Source organism: Jatropha curcas, chromosome 8 (assembly GCF_041381405.1).
Source record: "Jatropha curcas cultivar XTBG-Jc1 chromosome 8, XTBG_Jcur_1.0, whole genome shotgun sequence".
Classification (NCBI taxonomy): Eukaryota; Viridiplantae; Streptophyta; class Magnoliopsida; order Malpighiales; family Euphorbiaceae; genus Jatropha; species Jatropha curcas.
In genome coordinates this window covers 15,578,346-15,599,959 of record NC_143158.1, presented here as the reverse complement: position 1 = coordinate 15,599,959, position 21,614 = coordinate 15,578,346, and the positions used below count along the sequence as shown (strand labels likewise).

The window sequence follows — 21,614 nt, the reverse complement described above, 5'->3', positions numbered from 1 at the left end:
TAAAAATCTCTCGCCTTATGTGGTACGGCATCCCATGCGCATCCATCTTTCAGATGTATCTTGATTATCCTCATAATTTGCCTTGATGCTGGAGAGGATGGATATATGCTAAGAAAAAAATATAAGTGAAATATAAGAAGACGAAAGCATCAAAATCTGAACAAAACCAAGTTCAAAGGAAAAAGTAAATAAGTACTTACTGTCCCGCTACCAAACTGAACTTGTTACGTGGCTCTGATGAAGCTGCAAAAGAAGTGACAAATGCTATCAATACGGAGAAATAATTAATATATAACTAAAATGCCAGTAAATGACATTTATGATTACCTAGTGCAGTAGGTGACTGTGAAGCTAGTGAAGACTCTGTTGGTCCAAGAAGTGGGGTAGAAGAGGAAGGAATAGAAGGAAGTGATGGCATTACATGAAGCTGAGTAAAGGATGAAGGCCCAGACGTACCTGAAGAAGAAGGAAGAGGGATAGTCCCTCCTCGTCCATGTGTACTGCGTCCTCTGCCATGACCTCCACACAGACCACTACCGGACGTGTCTGAATCAACCGCTCTGCCTCTAGCCATTTATACTGCAGATAACAGAACCTACATAGGTATGTATACAACTATATGAATTGTAGAATATGTGGTAAATATATATAAAGAACGTGAATAACATTAAATTCTTCATTAATAATATTATATATACATCTATTAATTTATTATCCATAATACATAATGCATTAAGTATTTCTGTCTTCATCATCATCTGCTTCCTCTTCTTCTTCTTCCTCTTCTTGATCTTCATCTTCTGAGGTACCCATGATGATTTGATCTTCTTCCTCTTCATCATCTGACGCTCCTATTTCAACATAAGTTCTGCCTTCATCATCCAGTCTATCCTTTAAATCTTCAACAACTTGCATCGGTTGCGTATCAACCGCAACTTCTTGAAATGGCTCAGATATTGTGAGTAAAGCAGATTGTTTGGTTTCAACTGCATGAACAACTACTCTAGGCTTGATTTTACATACTGTCATCCAATCACAACGACCTTGTTTCAATGATGGATATGGAACATAGTACACCTGCGCAACTTGCATCGCCAACACAAAAGGTTCGTACTTCATATATCTTCTTCTACAATTAATATCTACAAGATTATACTTAGGATGAACCTTCATGCCAACATTTGGCGTAGGATCAAACCATTCACATTTGAATAAGATTCTGCACTTGATTGGTAGGGATGGATATTCTAACTCCAAAACCTCAACCAATTTTCCATAAAAATCATTTAACTCGTCACTGTAGGTTGATCCCTTTATGCAAACACTACTGTTCATTGTCTTTCTGCTTGTCTCATAACCCTCAGTGTGAAACTTATAACCATTTACAAAGTAGCCAGGGTAGGCATTAGCAACTGGTAGAGGTCCTCTTGCTAAATCAATAATGAATCTGTTATCAATATCGCTTACCGAGCTTCAAGCCTATGGGAAATAGTAATGACACGAGTGAAATCTAAGAATGTACACATATATGTTTTGTAACTAGAAAGTTACTTACATAACATTTGAACCATTCTGCAAATCCAGAGTCCAGCTTTGCATCAACTACAGTATCAGTCAAATTGGGATTTTGTAGCCGTAAAAGCTTGATATATTTTTCGTTTATGAACGAACAAAATTATCAAAAATATGATTTAACTAAGCTTTATTATGTTTAGACTCTCCACAAGATTTATACTTACTACATAAATGGTGTAATCTCTTAGCAATTCAACAAAATATAGGTTTGAGCCGCTTGTATCTCTACATCAGTCAATCATCTATTTTTTTTTATTTAACAATCGTATGCCTAGGATAGGTGAAAATTGTTAGATTCCCTTCTAACTCAGATTCTATTCGATCTCCTCCGTCAGCATTACGTGGCACTCTCTGATGCTTGGTGTAAACATGTGGTTCGAAGTAGTGTGAGCAGAAGGTGGAAGCTTCTTGCACCAAATATGCATTGCATATGGATCCCTTGACCTTTGCCTTATTCCGCACATTCTTTTTAATTTTCTACAGGTGTCTGTAATTGTACAAAAATAATATGTAAATATGAGTTGAAATAACATTGTAATGATTAGAATGGGATGTTAGTGATTCACCTCTCAAAAGGATACATCCATCTATATTGTACCGATCTTGCCATATGACATTCATAGGGCAAATGAACCGGTAGATGCTCCATAGAATTAAAGAAGCCGGGTGAAAAAATTCACTCCAATTTGCATATCACTACTGGGATTTCTCGCTCTAATTAGTCCATATCATCGCATCGGATAACAGTCATCGTCAATTCCTGGAAAAAGAGACTCAATTCTATCATTGCTTCCCAAATTTTCCCTGGCAACAATTCCCGGAATGCCACGAGAATGAATCTTTGCATGAAAACATGACAGTCATAGCTTTTCATGCCAAACAATCTATATTTTCTCATGTCGACACATCTACCCATATTTGAACAGTATCCATCTGGAAACCTCAATGATCGAACCCATTCACATAATACTTGCCTTTAGGGTTTATCTAAAGAATAACATGCCTTTGGAAATTTTCAAGTAAGTACAAATTGCTCGAGTTCTGGTCGACGACAAATTTCCTTCATGTCTGCTCTCGCTTTTGCATTATCCTTAAATTTCCCCTCAATATTCATGACAGTGTTGAACAGATTTTCAAACACATTTTTTTCTATGTGCATCACATCAAGGTTATGACGAATAAGAAGTGAACTCCAGTATGACAAATCCTACAAGATGTTCGCTTTTCCATCCACTATTCCTGCCAATTCTACCATTTACCTCTTCTGCACCTAACTCTGTAACTTTCATAAGCCCTAGATCTTCAATTTCTTGTAATATTTCAACTCCAGACTTCACAGGTGGAGGGGGATTAGCAATAGTCGTGTTCTTTCTAAAGCATTGTCGATTTCGGCTCCAAGGGTGAGATTTTGGTAAGAATTTGCGATGACAATCAAACCAACATTGTTTACCTCCATTTTTTAGTGTAAATGCATTAGTGTTTTCCATGCAATGAGGACAAGCCAATTTGCCTGCTGTACTCCACCTAGATAAAACATTCCAAATGTTGGAAAATCACTGATGGTCCAAAGCAAAGCAGCTCGCATTATAAAATTCTGATTGGCTGAAATATCAAACTTTTCAACCCCATACTCCTATAAATAATTAAGCTTGGCAATCAAAGGTTCCAGAAATACATCAATTTTGTATTTCGAATTATTAGGGCCAGGTACAATAACACACAAAAATATGTATTCATCTTTCATACAAATAGAGGGTGGTAGATTGTGTGACAATGACAGGCTATGATGAATATTGTTATCCTATTTGGCCAAACGGCTAAAACCCATCAGTACAAAGCCCTAATCTCACATTTCTCATATCAGTAGCAAACACAGGATGATTGTTATCAAAGTGTTTCTAGGCCTCAGAGTCTGACGGATGAGTCATTATACCATCCTCATATTCATGCAAAGCATGCCATCTCATGTGTTCGGCTGTCGTATTATTGCATATAACCTTTGCAGGCGACGAACACGAGGGACATAATACATTGTCTTGAAAGCCTTCTCTCTTTGTACTCTACCAGTCCCTTGACTCCGCCATTGATATCTTGGAAGGTTACAAAACTTGCATTCTCTTAATTCGGAGTCAACGCCCCAGTATATCATTAATTATTTCGACAACAATCAATCTTTTTCATGTGTAGTCCTAATCCCCGAACTAATTTTTTTGTCCGAAAAAAATTTTCCACCATCGAATGGCCTTCAGGCAACATTTCTTTTGATAATTGCACAAAATCATCGTAAAACCTTTTTGAAAAATGATGCTCTGCTTTCATGTGCAGTAATCGTGCCACTACAGATAGAACTGAATGATTCTTGCATCTAGGCCACAATTCACCATTAGCTGCACTTAGCATGTCAAACAATTGTTGTGCTGCATAGTTTGGCGATTCCTCCATATTGTCCCAATGGAATTCTGCTCTAACCGCATCAATTACAATATCATTGCATCGATTACAATACTAAAATTATAAAAGCTGACCTTCTGAACTTACGGAAATAGAGTGGTCTGACCCACTTGAAACTTGAGGTTTACCATGATGTATCCATTCGTAATAATTTTCGACAAACCCATTTTGGCATAAATGAAGTTTAATTGTATCGATATCTAAGAAGGCTCTATTTTGACACTTCTTGTGATTACATGGGCACCTCAACTTATTACCATCCATACAACTGGGATTACCAACTGCAAACTGCATAAACAATTCCAATCCTTGCAAGAATTCTTTCCTTAATATTCTATTGACCTCGTACCTCCAGTACATCTAATCTCGATTAGTCCGCATTTTTTTTACGTAATTAACACTATATTTATAAAGGGCAAATTATATGTAATTGCATTAGTCCTAAATCATCCTTAAAACAGACCAAAAGTAATGTTCCATTTGCATTTCTAACTTACTAAGGTTATTTCTATAATAAGGGTAACTATACATATATATATATATATATATATATATATAAGCTTACTATAATATCAGTAAGTGTACGATTCTTCATATTCAGTTTTTAAAAAAATTTCGGTAACACTTTGGCATAATATAATCAAATCTCAAGTCAAAATTCGGACACACTCACATAAACACTTCTATATCATCCCAACATTCTACAAAGTCAAAATGGCCACTGTTAGGCTTCCAACTCAAATACATCATTCATGTGATTTCCACTCAAATGAAAACACAAATCAACATAAAGTAATTTCAAAAAAATAAATTTCAACACATCATCGCAAATTAGGTTTTTTAAATTTGATTAGTATAAATTTTGATTACTATTAAATTACACTCATTAATTTTTTTCGTTACAAATTACAATTATTTCAATATTATAACTAGTGTTATAAATTACACATTAATTTTTTTTTTGTTACAAATTACAATTATTTTCAATACTACAACTAGTGTTATAAATTACACTCATTAATTTTTTTTGTTACAAATTAAAATTATTTCTAATAATTGTGCATTATATTTTACAATTTTCAAATTTAAGGTCATTTTCTATTTCCAACAAATCCTATTTACAATAAAAAATGTATTATCCATTAAAAATTACAACAAAAAAGAATCAAGATTCACACAAAGTAAAAAACAATTTACAAAAAAAAAAAAAACAAAATCAATATAAAATAGCAATAAACTATAAATTATTTTGCAACATAAAAACAAAATGCAAATAAAATAAAAGGGTAAGAGCACCTACCTGACCAGGTGAACAATGGTGTAATCTCCACGACAGGGGCTTCTTCGGCGACCGGCGCTGAAACAGAGAGGAGAACGACGCGGCTAGAAACGCTGCTGCAACAAAGAGGAGAGGAGAAGAAGCTGGTGCATCGCGCCAAAGGTGACTAAGGGTTATAAAGCCCTAATTTTTTGCGATTGACCTGCGATGTTGTTTTGTTATTAAACAAATTGTGACCGACTTGCGACCAAAATAGTCGATCGCAAAAATATTGTTCGCAAATCGGTCGCTAATCCCTTGCAAACCGGAAATTAAATTTGGCGCTGAACTGCAGCACGCAATGTTGTGATGGACTGTGAAACGGTCGCACATCCGTCGCAATGGAGTCGTAAAGTAGAAATGAAATTGGCGGGAGTTATTAGCCCTAGAATCAGCGACGGATCTGCTTGTGGTCGCAATTCCGTTGCTAAAATTGTCGCAGTTTGGTCATAATATCATCGCAATATTGCAACCGACCCACATCTGCAGCAAAATTGGTCGTAAAAGCTCATTTTTTTATAGTGAAACCACCATAGTTAGCAAAATATTTCCAAACACCAACATACTAAAAGAAAATTCCTATGCAAAAAGCAAGCACGAGAATACCAATATCGCAATATTTTTACAGAGCAAAAATGTAAATCAAATGTCGGATTAGTCATGTATATCCGGAAGCAAATTATGCTGCAAACTTCCTTGCGGATGTGACATGTTTTTTTCCCTTAGGGACTCGTGTTAGAGGTTTCCCCCAAGTCTTGATCTATGGCTATTGCATGATGTAAGTGGGATTTGCTACCCTAGAGATTGTATTTAGTTTTCGAGAGCCTTGCTCTTTATCCATGTAAAAAAAAAAAAATGTAAGTGAAAAACGAATCAACTTGGTTATAAAGAGCCAAAAACTAAACAAAAACTATAAAAATCTCAGATTTAGGCTATGAATACTCATACATACATAAGAAGCAGAGATATTCCAAATAAAAAAACTTGTGAAGTACGTTGAAAAGAGGTAGAGGTAGAGAGTTATATATAGTAAATAAGTCTAGCTAGATAGATTTTGAAGTTGTTGGATTACGTAGATGATTAGATTAGATTATGTTTTAAAAATTATCAATTATCACCATTATATATTAAATATTAATTTAAAAAAATTGACCAATCAAAATATAGAAAATAAAGAAAAAAACTTAAATTTTTTTTAAAAAAAAAATAGAAAATTGAACAAAGAGAATGCGTTGAAACTTTCTTTTTGTTTCAGCTTTCATTTATATATAGATTGGATAAATTATTTTTCAAACAATATTTAATATTAATAGAAAACTAATAGACATATACAGATTGTTAAATAACTAGATGTTATATGTCGACTTTGAAATGTTATATGTTAGTTTGCAAAATCCATTCTTTGTCTAATTGGGTATTTAGAAGTTTTATTTGACAATCTGCCTCATCTTAAATAAGTTAATGATTAATTGATTTATTATATGTATAACTGAAATTTAATGTCATAATTTTCTTTATAACAAATCATTTTGATATTTACCATTACTAAATTATTTCAATTACAATTTTGATTGACAATTTAAACAATTTACCAAAAAATAATAACATAATCAACTCTAATAATTATTAGAATAATAAAAAATAATAACATAATTAATTACAATAATTAATAGAATAATCCAATCAAAAATTAATAGAATAATATTTAAATACCCGTGTGCAAAACGTAGTTTTTCGACTAATATATATATATGAAAAAAAAAAAGAGAAAGTCTAACACGTTCTTTTTGTTCAACATTCTATTTTTCTTTTTTTAGAAAATTTTGAATTTTTTGTTAATTTCTTGCGTTTTGACTGGCTAACTTAATTAATTTTCTTAATTTTAATATTTAATATATATAATAATGATAATTGATAATTTTGAAACCTGATCTATCTAAAACTTTATCTATTTTGAAACCTAATCTAATATGCTCATTTAATCTCTATCTAAATATGAATTTTTAGTTTCTATTTATCACGTTGTTCGGTATTTTACTTTTACTTCTCTACAATCTGTATATATTTATATATAATCCCGAATCAAAAAATATCTCCATAAAGCTGATTTGGCATTCTCTCCTTTCAGTATCCTTATTTCTCTTTTTTTTTTTTTTACAAATTTTTGAGTTTTTTATATTATTGTTTAGTTTTCTATAGATATATAATTAATTAGGAAAATAAATTTTTATTCAATATACATATAATTGGTTAAGATAACAAAATATATCTTATCAGTATCTTTTTAATATTTAAAACTTATTTTTACTTGGTTTGAAATTTAAAAATATATAATTTTAAAATTTTAAAATTTTATTTTTATCAATATAAGCAAGCTAATGTTGTAAAGCAGCTAACCAATTTAGTTACAGCCATCTTAATTTATTGGTTCACTGCATATTAATTTTCTATTCTTTATTTTTGTAGTTTTTGCGCTATTTTCTTTCTGTTTCTTTTTTCTTTTCTTTTTATTTTGAAATATGTTATTGTACTGTTGTTGAATCAACCTCTAATCTATACATGTTGTTTTTATTTCAAGATGCAGTTGAAGGTCAATAGAAAAGCTCATAGAAAATCGTTGTTTATATACTTTCGACAATGTAAATTATTCTCTTTCATTTTTCTCTTTCTCTTAGCGTATCCAAGAATATTTAAAATTTCTTTAATAGTTTATCTACAATCTTGAGTGCTTTTCTTTTGCTCTATAATGTTTTCAAAGAGAGAAGCATAGAGAAAGTGAGAAGATGACATAAAATAAGATTAGATTTTCATTTACTCTTAATTTGTTTCCTTATTGAGGGCATTTGTAGTGCAACCATGCTCATATTTTCATTTTTTTTCTGTTAGTACGGAGTGGAAGGAATAAATATTGATTTGCATATGATTATGAATCATCACAGAATTTTCTCTCTTTTTTCTCTTTAGCTCAAGTTGATCCCTGTGTCTATACACATACAAACACACACACACACACATATATATATATATGTTCAGCAGTGAAGAAGTAGATCACTAATTATTTATAATTGCACTAATTTAAATAATTTTATTTGTTTTGGGTATAATTTAAATTAATGACTTTTTTTAATCTCTAATTTGTAGTCATTCAAGAAGGAGAACTCCAAGGAATTTCAAGATGCACTTCAAACTGTCATAAAATGCATGTACAATCCACCTAAATATTATGCAAAGGTGATAACCCATCTTTAATTCCACATTTTATTATTGACGTTATTTACTAATATAATTCTCTAAATTCATGGCTGGTATAAGTATAAAGCAATTTCTCTTTTTGTGCCCCTTCCCTTGAGGACTAATGTATCTTCTTCTGCTTAGGAATATTTCAGAAATTTTTATTTCAATCAAGAATTTTAATTATTATAAAATTTTTCAATAAGAAATTACAAATTAATTGAAATTAATAATTTATTTTATATGGATTTAAATTATAATTTTAATAATTATTCACTGAGATATTCTTATATATTATATTAATTAAAAGAACTTCTATTTGTATTTAAATTAAAAACTTTAGTCTATTATAATGATATGTATAAAAGTAGGAGTAAGAAAGGGAAACGTAGAGATTAACCAAGATACTCTTACTAAATTTAAGGATGATAAGAATATTAAAGATTTTAATTTTATTATTTGAAAAATTAGAGGATAAATAATAAAAAATTAAGAACTTGATGAAAATAATTAAAGAAGGTATTGCTACTACCTATATAAGAAATAAACCCTAATCGTAATTAATTATTTATATTACTTCTACAATGAGTGTATTTCTTTAGACTAATATAAATAGATTGTTTAATGAATCTGAACCTAATTTCTTCTAATGCAACGATAGAATGCATAAACTCTCAAGTCAATGCATAAATTACATTCTTAGGTGAGAATGAGGATTATGTGAAACGCATGTAAGAATTTAATTTAATTAATTATTATATCTAAATTTTTTCTCTCCCTTTCTTATATATATATATATATATATATATAAATCTGTTACAGGTCCATATATATCTATAAAGCTCTTTGTTTTACCATTCTCCTTCTTTGTTTTTGAATATATTAATTATTAGGAAAAACACAATACGATCCCTATGGTTTGTGAAATACAACTAGTCTGCCCATGTCTTTTTTAAAATATATTAATTTTCCCTATGTTTTGCTTTCGTTATACTACTAGGTCCTTCTGTCTAATTTTTACATCTTTTCCGTTAAGTCAACAAGAAAACATAGAAGTCAAATGAGAGATACTAAAATATTATATCAAAAAATTACAGTTCGATCCCTATAGTTTGAAATATACAACTAGTCTGTCCATGTGTTTTTAAAAATAAAGTAGTATTTTTGTTATTTCATAAGGAACTTAATGGAAAAAAATAAAAAAATGGACGGAAAGACCTTATAATCTGACAAAAATAAACTATAAAGATGTTTTTACTCTATTTTCTAAAAGACAGCAACGGACTAATTGTATTTTGCGGAGATCTTATTGTATTTTTTTTCCCTTAATGATTTTACTCTTAATCTTTTAATTAATTTTTATGTATTTTTTTAGAAAAAATGAAATTTTATCCGTTGATTCTTATTTAGAAATTCATTATATAATTAAACATTGTATTTTAATGCATTTAGTTTATATATTAGAGTATATTTTTGATTCCTAATATATGTAATCAAGATTTAATTATGATAATAAAAGAAAATTTTGTAATCTATTTAATCAATAAAACCAATACACCTTCATAATTTTGATAAAAACAATTATTTATGTTAAACTATTAAGAAAACGAATAAGTAAATCATGATTATCCAAAAAAAACTTTAAATATAAGATTTGAATGGAGAGAAATATTACTTTTTAAAATATAAAAAACGTAATGAGTTAGTACAATGAGTATAAATAATGTGCAGTGCACGTTAAAAAATACTAGTATTGTTTAAATACTTGGATTGGTTATGAAGTCTTTTTTTACATTGTTTTAATCAAAATTCCAACCTTAGTTTATTTTTAGAGTGTAATTGCAACAAACTAACAAGTTAAGAGTATTGTAATTTACTTTTAGTGTGTAATTGCAATCTAAAAGCCAATTAGGGTGCAATTGCAACTAGGTTGATAAATTAAGGGTGCCAAGGGTACAAAGATCGATTTAGAGTGAAATTGTAACTACTCGAAAAGCTCAGGCGAAATTGAAGGTCGGGCTAAGTCCCCTTATTGTGGCTTAAGTTGTTTCTCCTCTAACTCAAAATCCAACATTGATATTAATGGACCAAGTAAATAAATTGTGTATCTTTTCACTTATATGTTGTATCACTAGCCTCTTTTTATCTACCATATCTAGTCATATTGATTTCTATATTAATATATTATTCTTGATCAACTATGTTGTTAAATTTAAAGGTGTGCATGGGTAGGGTAGAGAAGGAAATTATATAATTTTTAGTCCCATCCAAAATATTGGGACGTAAAAGTAGAATTCCAGTCCTGTCCCAATAGGTATGTATCGCATCCCATTCCATCCCATCTTTTAAGATAAGACGGGACGTGATGGACATTCAGATCTATGGGACGGCTTGGGAATCAATCATGATGTCCATAATATTACTAAGTTATAGTTTTCACCAAAAAAATAAAATTATTATACTCATCAAAATTCAACCATTGATGTCTTTGTTCAAAAAAAAAAACCCATTGATGTCTACTGCTAAAGTCGTCTACTACTAAAGTCGTAATATAAGATTTATTAGTAGTTATTTTCTAGTTAATAAGAGTATTAAATATAATAAAACAAAAAAAATTCAAACACTATATACAATTTAATTTTATATGTATTTTATGAATTTTTAACTCATCATTGTTTTATTACTGTTTACACCATATTTTAGTTACCTTTTGTGTTATAGGTTTGACTTGTGATTTTATGATTTATTTGGGCTCTAATTAATTAATCAGTCTTTAAAATATTAGAAGCCCATAATTAATTAATTAATAGCTAAGTAAATATATTGGGAGTTAACAAGAGGTGGTTAACATAAGGGATCAAGTAACTAAACGCAAGATACACAACGATGAAAAGAAGTTACCTAAGCAATTATCTAGACAGTTGAGATATCACATATGTAAAAGTCATAACCACCAATTGCCAATAAAAACCAAGCTCAAACATAGAATGAAGCCCCCAACAACCAACTCCAAAAATCAAACTCAACTACAATTCTCAAGCAATTTCAATTTTTTCTTTTTTAGAAGAAAGCAACTTCAATTTCAATTCTTTTATGTTAATTGTAATTTTTTTTTCCAAGTACTATTAATTGGTCTTTGCAATTTCAATCTTTGTCAGTATAGTAGTTTCGCTTTCAAACAAATCTCCTTCTCTTATAAAAATTTTTGTAATCTTTATTTTCAAGCACTGTTTATTTTATTCCAACAATTGATGAAGTGTTTATCATAGAGTCAAACCCTTCAGTCCTCTGATTAAGAAGTTCAAGTGCCGCATTTTCTCATGTGGTTGATAAACTTTAAAACCTAGCACACTCATGCTTTTAGTTAGCCATAATTGGTGAGACGTTAATGGGACACCGTTGCTGCTACTTTCAATTATTTTTATGTTTTAAATTCTTATTGCTAAGTTCATGAATACCTTGAAAAATGCATTCTGAAAAGGAAGTTGCTGGTTCACATGACTTAGATGAAGGACTTACCGCAGGTCTTGAAAATTTTATTCCATATAACATGGAACATGCTGAATGAGGATCTAGTCCTCATGAGGAAGAAGAGATTCTGACTCCCAATCCCAAACCCATAGAAACTGATTATATCTAGGTTGCTGATTAGAACTAGGAGCATGGTAAGTCGGTTCATGTATCTTTTTCTGATACTAATTCACTTTCTATTGCTGAAGTCTTGAAGAAAAGCCTAGAAAAGCAGATAGAGACTCTTTTAGAAATGATGAAACTGATGTTTGAGAAGTATTCTTCTCCTGGATTTCCTGTCATTCACCTACTGGTCGACAGGGGACCAAGACTAAAGAAGTGGATTCTACTTCCAAGAATAGTAGAGAGCTTGGGCACCAGCCTCGAGGTTTCCTATGGGGCATTGATGCAAGTCGTTTCCAACTAAAGGAGAGGTAGCAACTTCCACATAGGAGGGAGGAGCAAATGACATTGTATTATAAGTTCTGTTTCAATCTAACCGCCCTACTATTAGGCATCAAGATCTTCCTCAAATCCATGATCACATAAATCTTGCAAGTCATCTTGGAGTATATGACTCAAAAGCTGTACTAGTACACCAAGTGTTCCAAGTGATAGTTGGCTTAGGGGCAGTCTGGGTTCCAAGGGAACTATCCCTTTTATTTTAATAGCAAGTACTCCAACTACTCTACTCAGAGGTAACCTTGTTCCTCTTGCTCCTCAAGTTACCATGGAATCTTTAAGGAATGATGTATAAGAGTTTTATAGGCATGACCTAAGACAAATTAACCACCTAGAATTCTATAAACCATATCCTAAATCAGTTGGCAGGGAGAATCCTTACCCTGGAGGATATAAAATTTTTGACTTTACTTTATTTTCTAGGAGGATGGACAATCTACTCTGGCGCATATTGTGCGTTTCACGATACAATGTGGGAAACTGGAAAACCTACACAACTTTTCTTATTACAAACTCAAGTTGTTCCTTAATTCTCTTATAGGTAATGTCTTTACTTGGTACTCCACACAATCTCAAAAATTTTGTTTGTACTTATTGGAGGTTCATGTAAACTTAAATAATTACTTCAAGAGAAACAAGTTATTGGAATTAGATTCACTGAGAATTTATTAAATGAAGGGGCTCCTAGTGGAAAAAGGTATGAATCAAGAGCATACACTTGCAATGAGTAGTGATACTTGTTGGGGTTTTCATTTTCGCTCCATATTGAGTTTTATTTACTATGTATGGGGCTTGTCATTGAGGTGCTTGAAGTGATATATGAAAGTGGTGGTGACCTGGACCATAGAAGATAAGCACTTGACTTGATATTCGTAATGGAATCTTTTGAATTTGTGTTTTATTTTCTTCTAATGAGATAAATATTGTTTATTATTGATGAGTTATCTCTTGCATTATAAAGAAATAATCAAGGTGTTGTAAATATATGGTATATATGTGTTGTAATTGTTATAATTGCAGGGAATTTCTGAACTTGCTCAAACGTTAATTGCAATAGGTAAATATATGGTGTATCTTTTAGTCTACAAGTTTATTACTTTGTTATTGGTTTTTCCTATTGCAACAGCTTCGAGAGAACCTTTTATGTTATGTATATTATAAAAAAATAGGCTACACAATAGAATAGGAGATCAATGGTTGAATGACATTGTGGTCATTTATGTTGAAAAAGACTTATTTAGAACTATTGATGAAGAGCTCTGTAACATCCCTTTCCAGTCCACCCGTTAACCCGAATGAACCGAACCGAGACGCTACAATCTGGTTGAACCTATGTCATTTCAGGCTGATATCCTTATGTATGCTGAATATTATATCATGCTGTTGCTTGCTACATTAATAATATAAAGATATGTACTTAATATATACAAGACATTATACTAGTGTCCAAAATGAAATGGGCCCAACTATGTGCCCTGTACATGCCATGATAAGTATAGACAGAACCAAATATCAAAAGGAGTAGCTACCCTGAAGACTGGGTCTTCCAAAGATGAACTGCAGCAGTTGTACGATGACTCTCTATGGTCCAGTCTCAAAACCTATGAGTTAAATAGGTAACTCGCTGAGCAAATAGAACTCAGTGGATATCTCAACATATAAAGAAACATGTAGGCACACACATATCATACACATGTCAGCACACATATCATGATCCTTCCATTATCGTACCTGCTGTTCATTATGCTGTATGACTTATGCAATATTTAGTCAATATAACTGTATGGCTCCATAAGGTTATAGTGAAACCAAAGTGATAAGAGGAACTATATGAAACTAGATGAATACTATTTGACTGGCTGCTATGGCCCATATATAATCATATCCACTCAATGGCTTGAAGCCGGAGTACCAAACTGTATGGGGCGCAGATTTGCTATCCTAAGTCGCGACATAACCTTATCTACGTGGTTTCTACCTAACCTCAATGGAGCATATTATCAGTATGTCAATAGTATAAAACAAAAGCATATTAACTGCTTTATAACTTCACAAACCATACTGTTTACCTGTATGCTGATAGCCGCGCAAAGCAGGCAACTTGTGTTATGTTAGTTTCACATCAGTTGCATGATTATACATTTGATCGTATTGTCTTTTTGTTTTAAAAATGATTGGAGGAATACAAGTTGAGCAACGGAATACAATTTCATAGAAAAAGAGGTCCAAAAGGCATCAAAACATAAGTCGCGAGCGCGACATTAAAATTCGCGAGTGCGAGAAGCATACAAGAGAGTCAGAGAGTTTACAGGCAAAAATCGTGAGCGCGACATGAAATTCGCGAGCGCGAGAAGCACACAAGAGAGTCAGAGAGTTTACAGGCACAAATCGCGAGCGCGACATGAAATTCACGAGCGCAACATGAAATTCGCGTGCGCGAGTCGTGTTTCTAGCCTGCACAGGTTGTACTATTTTAGTCATATCTCTCAATTTATAACTTCAATTTAGGTGATTCAAAAACCCACAGACAGCTAAAACATAGAGGAACAAATAACTCTTCTATACCACTTCCTAATTCCATCACGAAACAAGGTCAAAATCAAGGTGAAGTTACTAGTCAATTCTCCAACAAACCTGTTTCAGCATGAAATCAATATCTACTTCATTTATTCATTTCATCCCATGCTTTCTCACCATTTCCAGTCCTCTTACTCAACATTAAGCAACATATCTTCTCATTATCAACACACCACACAAGTTCTCATGCAAGAAAATTAGTTAAACTAAAAGATATATCAAACCTTCACTTCAAAAGCTTGAAATCTTCTACTTAGCTTCCTTTTTCTTCTACCTTTGAGCTCACCTCTCCTATATATAAGAATTTTTATTAATCATCTAAAACATCACTAAATGACTAAATTATGAAAGTCAAGAAATTCTACTTACTCGAAGAGAATAAAGGTTGAATTTAATGCTTGAATACCATTAAAATTGATGGAGATAAAGATGAAGAAGATGGAGAAAAGAAGTGAGTAAAGGAGATGAAGGAGATGAAGATAAAGATGAAGAAGGGAAAGTGAAATGGAAGTCTAGGGAAAGCTCCAATATATCAATGATTTTATGTGAAAAATTACCAAGTAGTACCTATAGTTGCAACAGAATACAAGTTAATACCTAAACTTTATATGTTAGTACAAGTAAGTCCTAATCCTTATACTTTGATCTTTTTTTCTCATTCAAGTAAGTCCACTTCTTTTCATTCTTATTGTAAATTCCATTCTACCCCACTCTAGACTCTAAGGTCTCGAACCGGATTTTGGTTCAGCCCGACTCAGCTCGACTCTATGCAACGACTCGATTCAGTAGGATATCACAAGCTCATTATTCGATATTTTCAAAATATGAAAAATCATTAAATTGTAGTGTGATTGCAAACATTTAAAATTTTATCAATGAAGATAATTTTTGTTATTTTATTTAATGTTCTTTAATTTTAACTTTTGCCCACCAGAGTAAATTTCCTGCTTTCGCCATTGACAATGAGTTATCAATAAATGGATTTAAGATGAATATATAGTTTTTTTACTACCCATGAAGAGGCCAAATTTGGTTTAAAGACATGGATGTCCAATATCCACTTATACCATTTAATTCTGAGTAAAAATAAGCATTTAATTCTAAGTAAAAATAAGATTTGAAGCATGACCTTTAAGAGATATGACAATTAATTACTACTAAGCTACTTTAATACCTTCCTTAATTTTAAAGCATGGAACAAATACAATTGATAAAGTATATATGTCTTTAAATGGTTATAAAATGATATTTATAAATATTTTTTTGCCAAAATTAATAACCTGTATAATTTTTATATTACCTCTGTTCCATAATATTTGTCACATTTAAGAAAATAGTTTGTTCCAAAATACTTATCAAATTTATAATTTTAAGGAGTAATAAATATTTTTTTTCGTGTTTACCTTTATATATGATCAATAATTATTACTTCAATTTAATAGTTTTCTTAGAGAATTACTATTAAATTAAGGGTTATATAGCCAATATATTCAATAATTTATTGTAACTTAGACAAATTTAATGGTTTTCTTAAGGACGTGAAGTTTTAAATATGACAAGTATTATGGAACTGATGTAGTATTTAATAGTCTTACTAAATTTTATATAATTGATAATTAGTTATTAATTATGTTATAACTTATATAGATTTTATTTGTGCACACTAAGACATAGCTTAGTGGTAAGTGTACATACGATCGGCTATAGATTCGGGTTTGAAAATATAGATTTTGTTTGTATTAAGTGGATAGGTGGGTACGTTTAATGCAATTTTCAAAGATAGGCAACTGGTTATGAGGATACGCTATTTTTCTTTATTTGGTAAGAAGAAAGAAAATATATTATTTCTTTTTAGATTTTTTTTTTCAAAATTGGAAGGAACATAAAAAAAAATATAAAAATCTATTATTAGAAGAAAAATAATTTAATTTCCTACAATTTTCAAATATCAAGGAAGGAATAACCTTTTTTTCTAAATTTTCTTTTTTTGCCCTTATTTTTCCTTCTTTATTTTCTTTTATTTTCCTTTTCCTTTTCTTTTCTTTCTAATAAAGTGCGTCTCATTATGTACAAAATAAAATACAAATGTAATAAGAACAAAAATTAGGTTTAGCCTACTTCTGCAAAACAACATATTTGAAAAATATTTTTTGAATTTTTTTTATGTTTAGGGTACTTAAGAAAATCAGTTAACTAAAATTAATTTTTAATTAAAAAGATAATTAAATTACTTTAAAGGAAAGTGACTTTGTCTTTTTTATGTTGGACAAACTTATATCTATTTATCTATTTCTTTACTATATATAAAAGTGAGAATGAGAAGAAATAATGGAATTTTCGAAAATGCCCTTAATGAAATTTAAAATGTTCTAAAATAACCTTATTGATGTCCAATTAAATTTTATTTTAAATATTATATTTAATAGATAATTAAATTTAACTATATATTAATAAATATATTTTATTTTTAATTATTTTAATGTTATATAATAAGGCTATACATGAAAATTAAAAATTCTTTTATTTACTATATGTATTTTTAATTTTATTCAATTTCGGATTTAAATTAAATGTTAGAGTTATATTACATATTTTATGTATTTATTATATACATTATTTTACTCTCTTTAACTTAATAGATAATAAAATAAATTTATAATCTATAATCTGCATAAATGTGAGAATAAAGGAGAGAATTATAGAATTTTCTAAAGTAGCAGTTTTCTTAATATATTATTTTAATTAATTTTTTTATATATTTTAATCGGAGAAAATAAGTTTATTTATCTTTTTGAACATCCTTTTTAGTTGTATTTTTAATGCCTTTTAACCAAAGAAAATAAATTCCATTTATTCTTTTAAATATCTTTTTAGTTTGATTTTTTATGCATTTTAATTCTAGAATATATATATATATATATACTCTCTACTAGATCTCGTAATATTATTGTCCAATGATTTTTATAATTAATGATTTTTGATATCCTTAATCATATGTTCTCATGTTATATTGTTTTTAAAAGGTAAATGGAAAACCTTAATTTAGCTATTGAAAATGGAACTTAAATTCTTTTAATCTATTATGTTCTAAATTTTTTAAAATATGATTAAACACTTTATTATTAGACTCTATTAGTTAATCACAATGAAATTTAAAATAATTTTTTAAATATATTATTTCTCTTTGATTTTTTAGAGAGGATGGTGTACACTTATTTGAATCATTTACATATTATTGTATTTTAAAATTTTTAAAATTTAACAAAAGCAATGGAAGTATGAAATTATAATATTTGGCAAATATCAAAAAATAGAGTTTTTCCTTTTTTTTAGTCTAATGAAATCTTTTTGCAAAATTAGGCTATAAATGTTTGAATTTGTTATCATTTTTATTTTTAGCTTTTCTATATTAAAAATGAAAGAAAGAGAAAATTCCAAAGCTCTCTTTTTATTCAATATTTTATTCTTTTATTTTGAAATTTATAAAATTTATTTATTTTTTATGATTTAATTAGATGTATTTTTAAAATATTCTTTAAATAGATATAAATATAATTAGAAGTTTAAAATTTTAAATTTTTTTAAATATTTTTTATATATGACTTTGTAATTTTGAATTTAATCTCATTTATATTTTTTTTAAAATTTGAGAAAATCATTCCATTATCAATATTGTTGTTTACAACCTTATATATTGATTTCCATGTGGAGTTGAGAACTTTAAGCAATTTATTTTTGGATTCTGTGCAAGTACATGGTCCAAAATATTACATGTTATCGATAAAATTTCAGATTCACTCCATCCGATGAAAATAATTGATGTGGAAATCAAAGTCATATCATATATTGTGACGTAGGAGTAAGTCTTGATTTATTAGATTAATGCCATTACATTGTCAAATTATAGCATATTTTGCAGTATGGTAAATGCAAATTTGTAGTGATTTTATATAATTAATTAACAATAAAATTACATTTTTTTATTAAAGGAAGAAGTAGAAATATCATTTTCTTTTCAATTAGATATTACAATACAAAACATGTTAAAAAAATTCATTATATATATAAAGTGCAATATGTCAAAAGAAGTATTTTTTTCTATATTTATTTAGAGTTGAAAACACCAATATCTATACAAAGACAGAGGATTTTTGGACCTATTATACCTGTACACAATTTGTGGCTAAACATAAGGATGACTCTTGAAGTATGGGATTTACATACTAGATTTCTCTACTAACCTATTTAGATAGCTCACACCAATACTCCCCCTCTAGTTGGTGCATAGATATCTCTTATGCCTAATTTGTCAAGTGAGTTGTAGAAGTTCCTTGCAGACACTGCTTTTGTAAGTGTATCAGCCAACTGGTCTTCTGATTTAATAAATGGAAGATGAATAATCCTTTCTTCAAGGTTTTGTTTGATGAAGTTCCGATCCACCTCAACGTGATTAGTGCGATCATGTTGGACCGAATTGTGGGAGATACCGATGGCCGCCTTGTTATGACAGAATAAGTTCATTTCAAAAATCGGAGCCACACCGATTTCAGCTAGCAGCTTTTTCAGCCAAAGGAGCTCACATATTCCCTTGAACATTCCCCGAAAATCAGCTTCAGCGCTAGACAAGGCAACTACCTTCTGTTTCTTGCTCCTCCATGTAACCAGGTTGCCTCCCAAAAAAGTAAAGTACCCAGCAGTAGATTTCCTGGCCATGATGTTCCCTGCCTAGTCTGCATCTGTGTAGCTAGCAACCTTTAAATGACCATTCTTTGAGAACATAAGCCCTTTCCCAAGAGAGGACTTTAAATAACGAAGGATCCGTATTACGGCATCTATATGGTCTTCACTTGGGCGGTGCATGAATTGTGTTACTACACTCACAGCATAAGCACTATCTGGTCGAGTATGAGATAAATAGATGAGTGTACCCACTAACTGTTGATACCTCTGTTTGTCAGCTGGTGCCTGGTCTACATATTCTCCAATTTTATGATTTTGGACAATTGGAATATCAGCAGGCTTACACTCTAGTAATCCTGCCTCTGCCAGCAAGTTTGGTATATATTTTCTTTGGGAAAGAAATATGCCATGTCTTGACCTTGCCACTTCAATGCCCAAAAAATACTTAAGCCCACCTAAGTTCTTCATCTCAAACTCAGTTGACAATTGCTCTTGAAGCCTGGATATTTCTTTTACATCATCCCCTACAATGATCATGTCGTCCACATAGACTATAGCGCTGTTATTTTTCCCACTTGATGTTTTAGGAAGAGAGTATGATCAGAATTGCTTTGTTGAAACCCATATTTCCTCATTGCCAAACTCAACCTGCCAAACCATGCTCGAGGTGATTGCTTTAGTCCATACAATGCTCGTGTAACCTACAAGCAATTTTTTCCTCTAAAGTAGTAGTATAACCTGGTGGAATATCCATGTAAATCTCCTCTTCAAGATCACCGTGGAGGAAGGCATTTTTCATGTCCAGTTGGTGTAATGGCCAATCTAAGTTTGTTGCAAGAGATATCAGAACCCTAATAATTTTTAGTTTGGCTACAGGTGAGAAAGTTTCTTGATAATCTATACCATATTCTGTATGTAACCCTTTGCCACCAACCTCGCCTTGTATCGATCAATAGACCCATCTGTTTTATATTTAATGGAGAAGATCCACTTGCACCCTACTGTCTTCCTTCCTTCAGGCAACTCACTTAAAACCCATGTGTTATTTTTCTGCAACACCTCTAATTCTTCTTTTATAGGTTGAGCCCATTTCGGATCTGATAAGGATTCTTCAACACTACTTGGAATTTGACATGAGGAGAGTGTATATGCAAAAGCCTTGAGAGGTTCAGATAATCTTTGCGTAGACATATAATTGGCTATAGGATACTTGGATCAGTGTTCCTCTAGGTACGGGGAGTATCAATTTGGTGGCTTGCCTCGAGTATGTCTGAAAGGTAAAACATAACCCACAACTGTATCTATAACATTAGTTTGTAAAGGTGTGATAGGATAGCTAACCTCAGGGATATTCTCAGCAGGAGGGTTGTTGGGTACTAAAGAGTGAAGGAATTCATCAGGTTATCTTCCGATGATTCAAGTATTGGTTGAGCTTCATTTTTAGGTACATGTTCCACCATGTCATTGTCATTATTCAGATGTGCTCGATTGTCACCAACGTCATCGTCACCAATGTCTAGCACTTCAACATCAGACCAATTCCTTTCTTCACCATAGATCTCCCCCTGGAGAGAGGAATTAGATACTGGTGATGGAAAAAAATTTTTAGATTCTAGGAAAGTGACATCTATGGTAGTTTAGGTTCTTTTAGCCATGGGATCATAGCATCTATATCCCTTTTTGTGTACTCCATACCGCAAAAACAAACACCAGATAGCACATGGATCCAACTTGGTTCGTTAATTCTTATGGAGGTGAACAAAGGCAACACAACCAAAACTTCGGGGAGGAATCATCAAAACAGTAAGTA

General features: G+C 30.9%; 1 pseudogene; it reads right to left on the bottom strand.

Annotated features, from left to right (window-relative positions):
* Positions 1-732: 732 nt before the first annotated feature.
* Positions 733-2,162, bottom strand: LOC149494238 (uncharacterized; annotated as a pseudogene).
* Between the last annotated feature and the right edge of the window lie 19,452 nt (positions 2,163-21,614).